The sequence below is a fragment of the Nicotiana tomentosiformis genome, chromosome 4, assembly GCF_000390325.3.
Source record: "Nicotiana tomentosiformis chromosome 4, ASM39032v3, whole genome shotgun sequence".
In the NCBI taxonomy this organism is placed as follows: Eukaryota; Viridiplantae; Streptophyta; class Magnoliopsida; order Solanales; family Solanaceae; genus Nicotiana; species Nicotiana tomentosiformis.
The window spans coordinates 41,071,488-41,084,808 of NC_090815.1; the positions used below are offsets into that span (position 1 = coordinate 41,071,488).

Genomic DNA, 13,321 nt, shown 5'->3' on the forward strand with positions numbered 1-13,321 from the left:
ACCAGTCATATTGGTAGATGCTCGTGCTTTGGATCTCGTGAAGTATGGGTGTTCAGCCAGTTCGCAGTCAACACAAATCAACCCTGGGGAGTAATAAAATAGAAAATCTTTTTTTAAAAAAGAAACAAAAGACAATGTTAGTAAGGGGTGATTAAATTTGAAAGGGAGTATATCACATAGCAAACAAATCACGTAGTGAATAATACAAATAAATCAGACATTGATAGCGTGACCTAGTATGCACGGGACCTCTTTGTGCCAGAGGTAGGTCTAGCAAAAATTTGAGAGATAAACACACCATTATATATCATTCCATTGCTCCTTAATTAAACACCCCAAAACAAACTTTCATTGATGATTCAAGTCTTAGTACATAAATGAAAAGAGAAACATCATAGCCTTAGTCTAAAACGATTACAATGGCATATCCTTAATTGAAATAAAGATTACAACATAGTTCCAATATAATTGACTGAGGAGAGTCCTTCATCGCCCCTTAGCCTTTTTGCTGCTCTGATTGCCTCGTCAATTTTCTGGCGGTTCTTCACAAGGTAAACCATGGCTAACTTTTCTCCTTCGTTGAGTCCTTTGCAATAGCATTCTTTGAATTGCTCCTCGGGGTCCCCATCCAAATCTTTGAGGCCTTGCTCCATTTCCAAAGCTTGTTGTTTCTACATTTCTATTTGTTGCCTATGAATTTCCTCTCGTTGTCTCAACATTTCATTCTCTTTGTTGTCCTTCTTATGCTGCTCTGTGTGCTTTGCTTCATACTTGGACACCCTTCTTTTCAGCCAATTATACTTAATTTCAGCTACAGCTGCCTTGTCTTTCATCAGGCCTCCTATATTAATCCCTCTTGTGACAAAATCTTCAAGGTTGGCATGCAACCATTCTGAATAAAAAGTGTCACATCCAACCTGGTACCTATTTGGTGCAACTGTATCCTTGACCATAGCTCTTTTGTTTCTCCACATCCTGAGAATTTCCTTTGCAAAAAGAATCTTATCATTATCATAGTCAATTCTATAATGGTCCATGTTATCAACTTGTGGTATGACTTGCCTTCTTCCGGTTTGTCTCATAACTCGTAATGGAGCATAGGGTTGAAGTCCTCGAAGCCCTATGAGAACCAAGTAAGGTAGCATTTTTCCACGGATTATGACATTCTCAGAAGGATACCAAGAAAACATCCATTGAATCGTGGTGTCGGTCAACTTGCTAGGTATCTTGCCCCATCATTTAACACTATTTGGATGCTTGAATGCAACATTTTGTTTGTAAAGCTCCATGTATGAAGTGATATTATTAGCACCATTTTGTTTGTAAAGCTCTTGACTTTCATTGATCTTTTGGAGATGCCCCATAAACCACAGTTGCAACAACAAATTACATCCCTCAAAATATTTAAATCCCTTATTGTAAAGGCCCAAAGCTCGGTATATATCTGCAACAACCATCGGCACTATGGTCTATGGCTTTCCATCAATGCCATTAAATAATGCATTAGTAACCATGAAAAGTCGGATGTGAATCTCCTATTTTGCTCCTCGAGGAATTACTACAAGCCCAAGGAAACAAACCAAAAAATTGAATACCCTCTTTTCGCTCCAAGAAGCATGTGAGGAGAACACCTCTCGATGTCGTAGGAAAGCATCTGAGCGGCCAAAGATGTCAAACAAAAAGTCAAGGGGTATCTTTGATTCTTTCAATTGCTCTAGTCCAATTGTTTTCTCAAAACCAAACATTTCAAGGAACTCCTTTGGTGATGGATTTTTTGAAATAATCATGCCAGCGCTTTGCCAAAAATGTCTGCCTTATTACAAACTCACATTCTCTATAAAGCCTCATATTTTTTCTAATAATGGTGTCATCTCATTTTTCCCAAATCTGAATACGGCTCTTTCTTCTTCCCAAAAGGTGACTGCTGTCTCAATAATTTCCCTACATGTTATGACCTTCATAAGTAACGGTAGATGACCCAACTTCTTTCATACTTTAGATTGTGCATTTTCTCCTAAGTTTCTCCACCATGCCTTTAGTTTGGGAGGGATGTCCAACACCATGCCAATCTTTGGGTAAAAAACTTGATTCATGATTTCCTACATCACAGAAAAGGTTAATCCTACCCATTTTTCCCTTTAGGAGTAAATAGTTCACATAGTGTTTATCTTTCAAAGAATGCACATAAAGAATGAATAGGTATCACTCGGGGTTATAAACTCGCTTGGACATTTGGATAAGGCCAACTAATGGACTTACTACACCTAGGGTATTAAGCCTCCTAAGGTTGCGTGATGCATGCCCCTAAGAAGGGTTTTAGTTTAGCTCTATCCTAGGTCGGTTAAGAGTGGGTTTTCTAGACTGGTCTTCTCCCAAGCGGACGACTTGAGAGTGAAAAGTCGTGACTGTCGATTGCACCGCTGATCGACTTACCCACGAACTTTTCCCTAAAAGGTATTTTGTGAAAGGTGCATGGCCGCAAACAACGTAACTGCTAGGTATGTGCTTAGTGTGAATTTTCCAAAAGTGGAGAAAGTAAAAACGGAATGACAGTTTATAAAAGATTGCAATTACATTTTACAAGAAGTAGCACATTTTCACATAAGGCAACAAAGAGAAACATTCACAAAATACAAAAACCATTTTTATTAACCTAAGTTTGTTATAGTTTAAAACCTAAAGTTCCCAGCATAGTCGCCAAGTTGTTATACCCCATTTTAACACGGGTCAATTTAGAGTATAACCTATTGGAAATTCCGAGATTTATTTAGTTAAAGAGAGTCGCCACCTAATTAATTCTAAGGTGAATTAGGACACCTATTATTAAAAGCTTAAGTTAAACTCTCTTTTATGGTCTTAACCTAAAGATTCTAAGTAAGGGTTTTAAATATTCTAAAAGGAAGATTTTTAAAGCACAATTTAAAATCCGTTAATAATGGTTAACTGGTCAAACTTAGGTTAATAATTTAAGACTCAATCAAAATAAATATGTCTATGATGTTTAAATATTTTATAAATAATGAAATTCACTCATAGTTAAGTAATAAATGGTATTAACTACGTAGAGTTACTAAGTGATTAATAGGATAATGAAATAACAATTAATAATAGGAGTAGCTGAAAATTGACGCAAATATTCTTCCTTGAGGACCTAAGACTTGGTACAAAGTTTTAAATACTATGAAAGAGGCACCTTCTTTGAGAAAATATACTTAACTGGCTTGCACGTTGAAAAAAAAAAATTACATAAACTTTTCCTTTGCTTGTGTTCAAGAAAACTATTAAGGTAAAAGGTCATTGAAAACTCTTTATTTTAAGACAAGGTCTGTCAAGTTATTATGCTAGGTGATTATGTTCTTAGAAGTTCTTAATTAACGAGGTATTCCACCAAAATTAAAGTTGTAAGTCTACATGATAAAATTAATCATCAATCATAAAAAAAAACTCAAATAGAACCAAATCACAAGAACTAACCAAATTCAGATAAAATGAGTAAAGATTAATGAAAGCCGCCATAGACGACCTCAAGTAAGTTTTGCTTGTTTTCTTCTTGTCCTTTAGCCTAAGATACGATGATGACTCCATGATCGGGGGTGAGTCTTGCATTAAGACTCATATTACTTCAAGTGCATATGCAAACAAAGGAAAAGAAAAGACAAGAATTAGAAATAAAGATATTGGCAATAAATTGAGATAGAAAAGCAGTAAACTTGAAGGATTCTAAACCTACAACAGGATTATTAACTCACATAAAACAAATATTTTAAAAATACTTCAGCAATCTTATACAAACAGATTCATTAGTCTCTAAGTTTAGGTATGTCCTCTAATCTAAATATTAAGTCTAGCATATTAACTTTCCTTGTTCATTTGAAATCTAAAGGGGAAACAGATTAATCTAGCCAACATGATTCTTAATACTTAGAACAACATGGTTTCCACTTCCGTCTTAAGTCTTAAAGTTAGATATTAAAATTCTAGCCACATGCTTCCTAGTAAAATGACGAAATGGCAGTAGACTTTTAGGATCATTAATACACATTAACACACAAACACATGCTTTGCTACTTTGTCTTGAAGTCTTAAAACTAGCTATTAAAATATTCTAATGGCATACTATCTATTAACAGTGAAAGGAAATAGTAGTACTAGTTTTTGAGCTAGTGTTAAAATATTCTATTAACACTGCACTTCATGGAGTGTTAACAGATTATTTTCTTTGCAAATCATCCAGTTAGCCAATAAATCACTATATTAAGTTGCTTCAAACTAGCTTTGGATATGCTGGAAAACATTCTAAGTTTATCATTTTAAGAAACAAACATGGGACAATTTCTGGTATTTTAATCCTCTCTTATTTTGTTCACACACAACAAAAGCACATAATCAGTCATTTTTACACTCAAATAATACCTTAGAGCATGCTTTCTACACATGAAACAAACTATAACTCACTCTTAAGAAGAAATATACATTTACTTCGGATATGAGAAGAAGAAAAAAAGGAAGAAGAGATGAGAAGTTACTGACCTTTTGTGGTGCAGGAACTGGGGCTCGTCAAGCAGATCTACTGGACTCTGGCTTCGAACTTGAACTCGAGCTTACAACCACGGATTTTACAAGCTCCGAAAAGTGAAAAGAAAAAATCCTCTGTTGTAGCGAAGAGCAGCAGACGCTACACGACTAAGACTTTTAGAGTATTTTGAAGAATAAATTTGTTTAAAGAGGCAGAGATGCGGTGGCTCCAAAGTTGTCCGAAATTATTACCAAACCTCGGTATTTATAGAAGAATTACTAGGGCTTTTCTAGGGTTAATTTGGACGGGATTCTTGAAGGATTAGGGTTTCAAACGGCTAAAGAACCATTTGAAATGGCGTGCAACAGGAAGCAAAGGACGATATGGGCAGAAGGAGCAGGGATTCGGTTGCCGATATTGTGAAGAGATGAAAAAGAGAACCCTTTTTACGTTTGTCAACTTCATTGTAAATGGCAAATGAATTTTGAATTCTTCAGTCAAATTGCTTTGAGTTTGCGAGAATTTCCTTAGAATGGACATACAAATTTATGATTATAAGATATGGGAGTCAAATTTTGCTAAGAAAAGAGAAGAAGCCAAAACCCTCTATCATGGCAGAGAGAAAAGAGACGGATTTTTTCTCAGAGAAAGACGGTGTAACGATCCGGACGGTCTTTTTGAGAGTGCTAGCCCTAATCCCCTATTTATTGCTCCCTATATATCATTTTGTAGTTACTTGACTTGTCGGGGTGCTTGGTGTCGGGTTCGGGAGAGTTTCAGAGTGGAATGGGGCACATAATCCCTAAATTGAAAGTTAACGTTATAGGAGTCGACCGTAGTTCGGATTATGTGAAGACGACCCCGGAATGGATTTTTGATGGTTCCAATAGCTCCATATGATGATTTTGGTCTTAGTAGCGTGTTCGGATATTAATTTGGAGGTCCGTAGGTCATTTCGGCGTTAATTGGCGAAAGTTAAAAAAATGGAAGATTTTGGATTGTTTGACCGGGAGTGGACTTTTTGATATCGGGGTCGGATTCTGATTCCGGAAATTAAAGTAGGTCCATAATATCAATTATAATTTGTGTGCAAAATTTGAGGTCAATTAGACTTGATTTGATAGGTTTCGGCATCGAATGTGAAAGTTAGAAGTTCAAAAGTTTATTAGGCTTGAATCGATGCGCAATTCGTGTTTTTGATGTTGTTTGATGTGATTTGAGGCCTCGACTAAGTTCGTGTCATGTTTTAGGACTTGTTGGTATAATTGGTGGAGGCCTCGGGGGCGATTCAGATCGATATCAGATCATTTTTGGACTTATGCAATTGCTGAAGCTCCCAGCTTCTAGTGTCATCGCACCTGCGGTGGGATTGGCCGCAGGTGCGGACTCGCATGTGCGAGCGATAGAGTGCAGAAGCGGAAATGGGCATTCCAGGCAGGACTCGCAGGTGCAGAAAAGGTTCCGTAGAAGCGGCTTCTCTTCTGCGGTAGGGAAATGCGCAGGAGCGAGTGGGGTCGCAGGTGCGACACGTTTTGTCGTAGGTGCGGCCGTTTGCTCGTAGAAGTGGACTAAATGGACTTAAGTGAAGTCCGCACCTGCGATGAAAATTTCGCAGGAGCAGTTGTGGGTTCGCAGATGCGAAATCGCTGTGCAAAAAAGGCCTAAGTTCGAGGGTTTGATTTCATTATCCATTTTTGGACCTAGAGTGCTCAGATTGAGGCGACATTTTGAGGGATTTTCAGAGGAAACATTTGGGTAAGGATTCTTGAGTCATTTTTGATTAATTCCCACAAATCTATTATTTTTTTCATCATTTAATTAGTATTTTAGTTGGAAATTTGGGAAAAATTTGAGAAAACTTTTTAGGCTAAAAATTGGGGATTTGAAAGGAGATTTGAGGTTGGATTTGAGTAATTCTTGTATGGTTGGACTCGATATCAAATGGGTGTACGAATTTTATGATTTTGGTCGGGTTCCGAGACGTGGGCCCGGGTTGACTTTTTGAAGCGATTTTTTAATCCCTTGCTAAAGTCGTAATTTCATTATTTAAATTAGTTCCCTATAGTTATATTTATAGTATAAAATTATTTTTGGCTAGATTCGAGCCGATCGGAGTTGGAAAATCAAGGGAAGGGCCTTCTTATTGATTGATTAAGCGAGGTTTGAGGTAAGTGACTTGTCTAACCTTGTGGGGGGGAAAATCCCCCTTAGGATTTGGTATTGTTGTGACAATTTGTGATATGTGAGGGCCATGTATGCAAGGTGACGAGTGCGTACACAGGCTTGTTGCAACTTGTAACTTGTACTACATGCTTAGTTGAATTACCTGCTTTCTTGATTCTATATTCCTTATTTAACTGTGGGATTCTTTACTTGAAATTGCTATCCTTAAAATATCGTTGTTTCAATCGTTATGTTTTGGTTTCCATGATTATTTTTGAGATGATTGTTTGGTTATTGCACGAGGTTTCTGACGTGTGGTTGTTATTGTTGCACGAGGTTTCTGCCGTGCGGTTATTATTGTTTGCACGAGTTTTCTGCCGTGCCGTTGTGATTATTGATACGCATGTGGTGGTATAAGGTCTGGGTGTTGAAACGCATGTGGTGAGATAAGGTGGGCTTGATACGTGTGGCTAGTAGGGGAACTACTAGAAGTCATGCGGTGTGATAAGGTTGGCTAAAACGCGGGATGCTATTTCGGAAAAATAATTTTCAAAACAAAAATATAAAGGCCCCAGTGGTGATATAAGGAAAGATTATGAGATATTTACTTTAGAGACTACGAGGCGGTACCTCGTGAATGCCCATGTTGATTTCCTCTAATTGATGTAATGGTTGTTGTTGTATTTCCTTAACTTGTAAGATTTTTGTTTTTCTTTCATGTTGTACTTGTCTTTCTTTGATTCCGTGTTATTACCTTCCGTAAATTCTCATTGTTTCACTTCTCTGTCATTTCATTATATTATTTTATCTTCTGCCTTGTTTCTTATTATTTTCAGTAGGGCCTTGACCTGCCCTCGTCACTACTCTATTGAGGTTAGGCTTGGCACTTACTGGGTATCGTTGTGGTGTACTCATACTATGTTTCTGCACATCTTTTGTGCAGATCCAAGTACTGCCTATCAGACCAGGTACTAGTGAGCTAGTCCGTACATAGAGACTTCAAGGTACATCTGCCAGCATTCGTAGACCTCGGAGTCCCCCTCTGTCTTTATTATGTTGTTTCCTTATCCTCATTAGACTCTGATGTATAGGGATATTTAGTATTTCTTTTTAGAGCTTGTGACTTATATCTACCGAATTTTGGGAGTTATTATACTTGAGTTGCAGATTTTATTTATTACCGTTGTTGACGTTTGAGTTTTAGCTTAATATTTCAGTTATTCTGCATACTTGTTAGGCTTACCTAGTCTTAGAGACTAGGTACCGTCACGACATCCTACGGAGGGAAATTGGGGTCGTGACAGAGGGAAAGAGATGGAACCCTAGTCAAACTTTGATTTTAGTTCTAGAAAAAAATCCAACCGTTGTATTAGATGCATCTAATGGCTGGGATTAATCCTGATATAAGTAAATAACATAATAAAATAAATAAGTGCTAGCATTTATTTTGGAATTCTCTAGAAGAAAGGAGAAATGATCTTGACCATTGATTTAAAATGGACTTGCTCTGTTGAATTCGTGTGGCAAGATATGGGGTCAGAGTGTGAAGGGATGGGGGGCGTGTGTTTTTGGCTGTTGGGAGCCTAGGTGTCGCTGACATGGAGCTTATATAGATGAAAGAGTTTGACAGATGGGCTACGGGTATGGGCTATTTTATGAGCTTGTTTGGTCTGATTTTCTTCTTTTTGGGTCAAGAAATCTAGAATATGTATTTTAAAAAATAGTCTCTTTGAATAACAATTAGACTTTGCGAGATGACCCAATTTGTATTTAAAAGTCCCTTTTCTCTTAGATTAATTTCATTATGCTTCCATAATTATAATAATTTATAATAAAATTTATTATATTATATAGTTATAGAAATTGATAATTAGTGTATATGTATGCATTTATATAGATAGAAAATAGAGAATAAAATATAATTAGCAAATAACTATTGTATTGATAATTAAGATCTATTAGAATTAAATGATAAATAGTGGTGATTAATTAACTAAAATAATCACGATATAATAATAATAAATTAATATGCTAAATTATATTAAGACTAATAATTAAATTTTTAATTTAGAATCTTGAGGCTAGAAAAATATAACAAATATTTTGGATAAAATATGTCAAATATATTTAGTAAATTATTAAGAATTAGGAAGCATAGAGAAATTGATTGAGAAAAAGAGGGCCAAAATTGGTCGTCAACAGTCCTATGATTACGAGGCAAGATTTTAGAAACTCAAGACCGCATTGACTACAACACCAGTGTTGGTTTTTCCTTCCGGTTCGGGGATGTATACTGTGTATTGCGACGCTTTATGCGTTGGTTTGTATTGTATATTGATGCATGAGGGGTGAGTCATTGCATATGCTTCACGTCAGTTGAAGCCTCACGAGAAGAACTATCATGTGCATGATTTGGAGTTAGTTGCGATAGTTCATGCTCTCAAGATTTGGAGGCATTATCTTTATGGAGTGTCGTGCGAGGTCTACACCGTAGTTTGCTGCATTTGTTTAAGCAGAGGAATCTTAATATGAGGCAGCACAAGCGGCTCGAGTTACTGAAGGATTATGATATTACCATTCCCTATCACTCGGGCAAGACAAACGTGGTCTAGGATAAGTTGAGAAGAAATGCCGACAGTATGGGTAGTTGACATTCATTTCAGTGGTGGAGAGGCCATTGTCTTTGGACATTCAGTCCTTAGCTAACTAACTTGTGAGGGTGGATATTTCAGAGCCCAGTCTGGTTCTTGCATGTGTTGTGGCTCAATCTTCTTTATTCGAGCGGATCAAGGCTTGTCACACATGTTGGTCCTTAGAGATACAGTGCTACGAGGTGATGCCAAGGAGGTTACTATCGGAGATGATGGTTTTCTGTGACTCCAGCGTCTCTTATGTGTTCCTAATATTGATGGCATGAGGGAGATGATTCTAGAGGAGGCACACAGTTCGCTTTATTCTATTCATCCATGTGCCACAAAGATGTATTATGACCTGAGGCAGCATTACTGGTGGCGGTAAATTAAGAAGGACATAGTTGAGTATGTGGCAAGGTATTTGAATTGCTAGCAAGTAAAGTACGTTCACTAGAGTCCAGGTGGCTTACTTCTGCAGATGGTTATACCGGAGTAGAAGTGAGAGCGCATCACTATGAATTTCGTAGTTGGTTTGTCGTGGACGTTGAGGAAATTTGATGTCATTTAGGTCATTGTCGACAGACTGACCAAGTCTGCACACTCTATTTCGGTGATGACTACATACACTTCAGAGAGGTTGGATAAGGTAAAGTTAATTAATTAGATACTTTGCACAGCTCAGTCCAGGCAGAAGAATTACACATAGAGAGCACGTGATTTGTCATTTATGGTGGATGAGAAGTTTTTTCTAAAGGTTTTGCCGATTAAGGGTATCATGAGGTTCGGAAAGAGGGGCAAACTGAGTCCAAGGTTCATCGGTCCATTCGAGGTGTTGGAGCGAATTGGAGAGGTTGCATATAGGTTTGCTTTGCCTCATAGTTTATCGGGAGTTCATCTGGTATTCCATGTGTCTATGCTTCGGAGATATCATGCCGACTTGTATCATGTGTTGGATTACAATACATTTCAGCTAGATGAGAGCTTGTGTTATGAGGAGGAGCCAGTTACCATTGTTGACAGGCAGGTCCGCAATTTAAGATATAAGAAGATTTCAGTAGTGAAGATCGAGTTGACGAGTCAACCAGTCAAGGAGGCGACTTGGGAGACTAAGGAGGACAAGCAGAGCAGATATCCACATTTATTCGGCACTTTAGTTATTGTAACGACCCAACCGGTCATTTTGTTTTTTGGATCCCCGTACCTCTAATTAAAACTATATGTATGTGCTTTTACTTTTTTATTAATTGCGAGGATGGTTGGTTTAGGTTTGGAAAGGTTCGGATTGAAGTTTGGAACTTAGTTCCTTAATAGTGGCCTAAGGTGGCCAAGTTTGACTTGAGTCAAAGTTTTGAGTAAATAACCCCAGAACCGGGATTTGAAGTTTTCAATAGGTTCGTATGATGATTTTGGACTTCGGCGTGTATTCCAATCGATTTTCGGGTGATCCGAGAGCGTTTCAGCGCTTAATGTGGAAAGTTGGTTCCTTGAAGGTTTTCTAGTTGTTTAAAAATTGGTTTGGAGCAGACTTTGGTATTTTCGAGGTCCGTTTGGGATTCCGAGACTGGGAATAGTTTTGTATAGTGATTTAGGACTTATACAAAATTTGGAGTCATTTCGAGTTGATTTGATAGGAATCAGACGCACGGAATTGTTTTAAGAAGTTCTTGAGTTTCATGTTGAATTCATGCATTTTGGCGTCCGATTCATGATTCTAAATGTTATTTTGGTATTTCGATCGTGCAAGTGAGTTCGTATTATGTTGTGGAATGTGTTAGTGTAATTGGATGGGGTCCCGGGGGGCCTCGGGTGCGAATCAAATGAGAATCGGACTTAGTTTTAGACTTGGGGACTGTTGGTGGCTTCAGATCTAGTGCAATCGCACCTTCGAGGAAATGGCCGCAGGTGTGAGCTTGCAGAAGCCGCCCAGTGGTCGCATAAGCAGACTTGGGGCTGGAGGTGGGTGGCCGCAGGTGTGAGGCTTTTTCCGCATCTGCGCGTCCACAAATGTGATGGAGGCTCCGCAGGTGCGAAAGTGGGCCGGCTGGCTAGGGATCGCAGGAGAAAAGGAGAGTCCGCAAAAGCAGATTGGCAAAAGCGAAGGGAGTCCGCAGAAGCGGACTAGCAGAAGTGGACTCATAGAAGCGCTTCCCCATCCGCAGAAGAGAGGAAGCTGTAGGTTGTGGGGGATCGCAGACGCTGCCTTTTAACTGCACCTGCGGTTTTGCAGATACGGTTAAGTTACCGCATGTGCGGTAATCGTTGGGCAGTTAGTGCATTTAATCCGGGACTTAGGCTATTTTCCACACACTTTCATTTGGTCTTGGGCAATTTTGAGAGAACTTTTGAGAGGGATTCTCATCAACAACACAAGGTAAGTAAACTCCACCCATTTTCAAGTTAAATACGCGGATTATAGGTACATTAAACATGGAAAATTTATGAAACTTGTGAGATTTGTGAAGAACCTAGGGTTTAAGTAAAATTGGGATTTGATCTTGGATCTGGCGGTGGAAATTGGAATAAATTATATATATGAGTTCGGGAGGTCATGGGTAACAATTATATTCAAAAGTTTCCGAAATTCGGCGGGCACGTGGACCCGAGAGGTGAATTTCATGAATCTTCCAAATTGAGTTAGGTAACTATTATAATAGCTAAATTATGAACTTACGAGCATATATTTATTATTTTATATGACATTTGATAAGTTTCGAAGTTCTCGGCGTTGTTTGAGGAGTTCTAGTGAGGTTGAAGAGCCGAATTGAGGACTTGGAATCGATGTAAGTCTCTTGCCTAACCTTATAAGAGGGAGCTTTTCCCCTTAGGTGCACTATTGTTGTGTGCTACTTGTTGTGGGGAGCTACGTACGCATGAGGTGACGAGAGTCCGTACGTAGCTATATTTCATGATATGTCTGGGTAGACTTAGATTCACATCATGCCTTTAATTGTACTATTTGTCTCGATTAGGACTGAGATTGAGGGGTTAACTTGGAGATATTGACTTAGTTTCTTACTTTAGAAAAGTTGGGAAATACTTGATAAACTATAAATCAGTGTCTTTTTGTCTCGCAAGTGCTTCCACGAGCGAGGTAAATTTCTCTACTCTTATGGGACCGGGCCGTTCATCTCGGCATGATGGTAACACCACTCTTATAGGATTGGATCATTCGCCTCTGCAGGTTGATAATACTATTCTTGTGGGATCGGGTCATTCTCCTCGGCAGTACTGAGTACCACTATTCCTATGGGATCAGGCCGTTTGCCTCGATAGTACTGAATATCACTATTCTTATGGGATCAGGCCGTTTGCCTCGGCAGCTTCGTGCTTAATAATTGGAACTGAATTTGGTTTGGTAACTATTTAGTTAGCGCCTTTGAGGCCGGTTACGACGTGTTTAGTGATTTGATATAGGCTCATATGTGGACTTACCGTAGTTACTTTATTTGATTCTCTGCTACTTGTTGTACACTCACCATGTCTACTTCATGTACTTATATTATTATGTGACCTCTAGTAAGTGTCAAGTCGACCCCTCGTCACTACTTCTTCGAGGTTAGACTAGATACATACTGGGTACACGTTATTTTTCGTACTCACACTACACTTCGGCACTGATGTACAGGTACTACCAGTGGTCACACGGGCGCGTAGCCGATCATCTACGGAGACTTAGTGGTGAGCTGCTTGCCTTGCTACGATCTACAGCACCAGAGTCTCCCTCTACTTTGTTATTTATTTATGTCTATCACTTTCAGACAGTAGTTGTAGTAGTTTTGCATATTCTCTAGATTGCTCATGTACTCGTGGGTTTTGGGGACTTTTAGCATTTATGTATTGTTATAGTTATCATTTCTATCACTACAATGTATGTAATTATTATGCTGGTATTTTGTTAAGAAAGGAGCAGTTACGATTGCATGAGATCTTACTTGTTTTGTTCTCTTAGAAGGGAAACTTTTGTTTTAAATATTAAAATTGGGTAAATAAATAGTAGTTTCACTTGTGG

The 13,321-nt window shown here is 38.4% G+C and overlaps 1 long non-coding RNA gene across 2 annotated transcripts; it reads right to left on the reverse strand.

Annotated features, from left to right (window-relative positions):
* Window positions 1–280: 280 nt before the first annotated feature.
* Window positions 281–5,178, reverse strand: LOC117277966 (uncharacterized). 2 transcript variants are annotated; one of them, XR_004508282.2, is made up of 2 exons: window positions 4,531–5,178; window positions 281–2,099 (listed from the first exon to the last, which is right to left on the reverse strand). It is a non-coding gene; the product is annotated as an uncharacterized lncRNA (long non-coding RNA). The 2 variants fall into 2 exon arrangements; XR_011415365.1 differs by lacking the exon at window positions 281–2,099 and adding an exon at window positions 3,409–3,620.
* Between the last annotated feature and the right edge of the window lie 8,143 nt (window positions 5,179–13,321).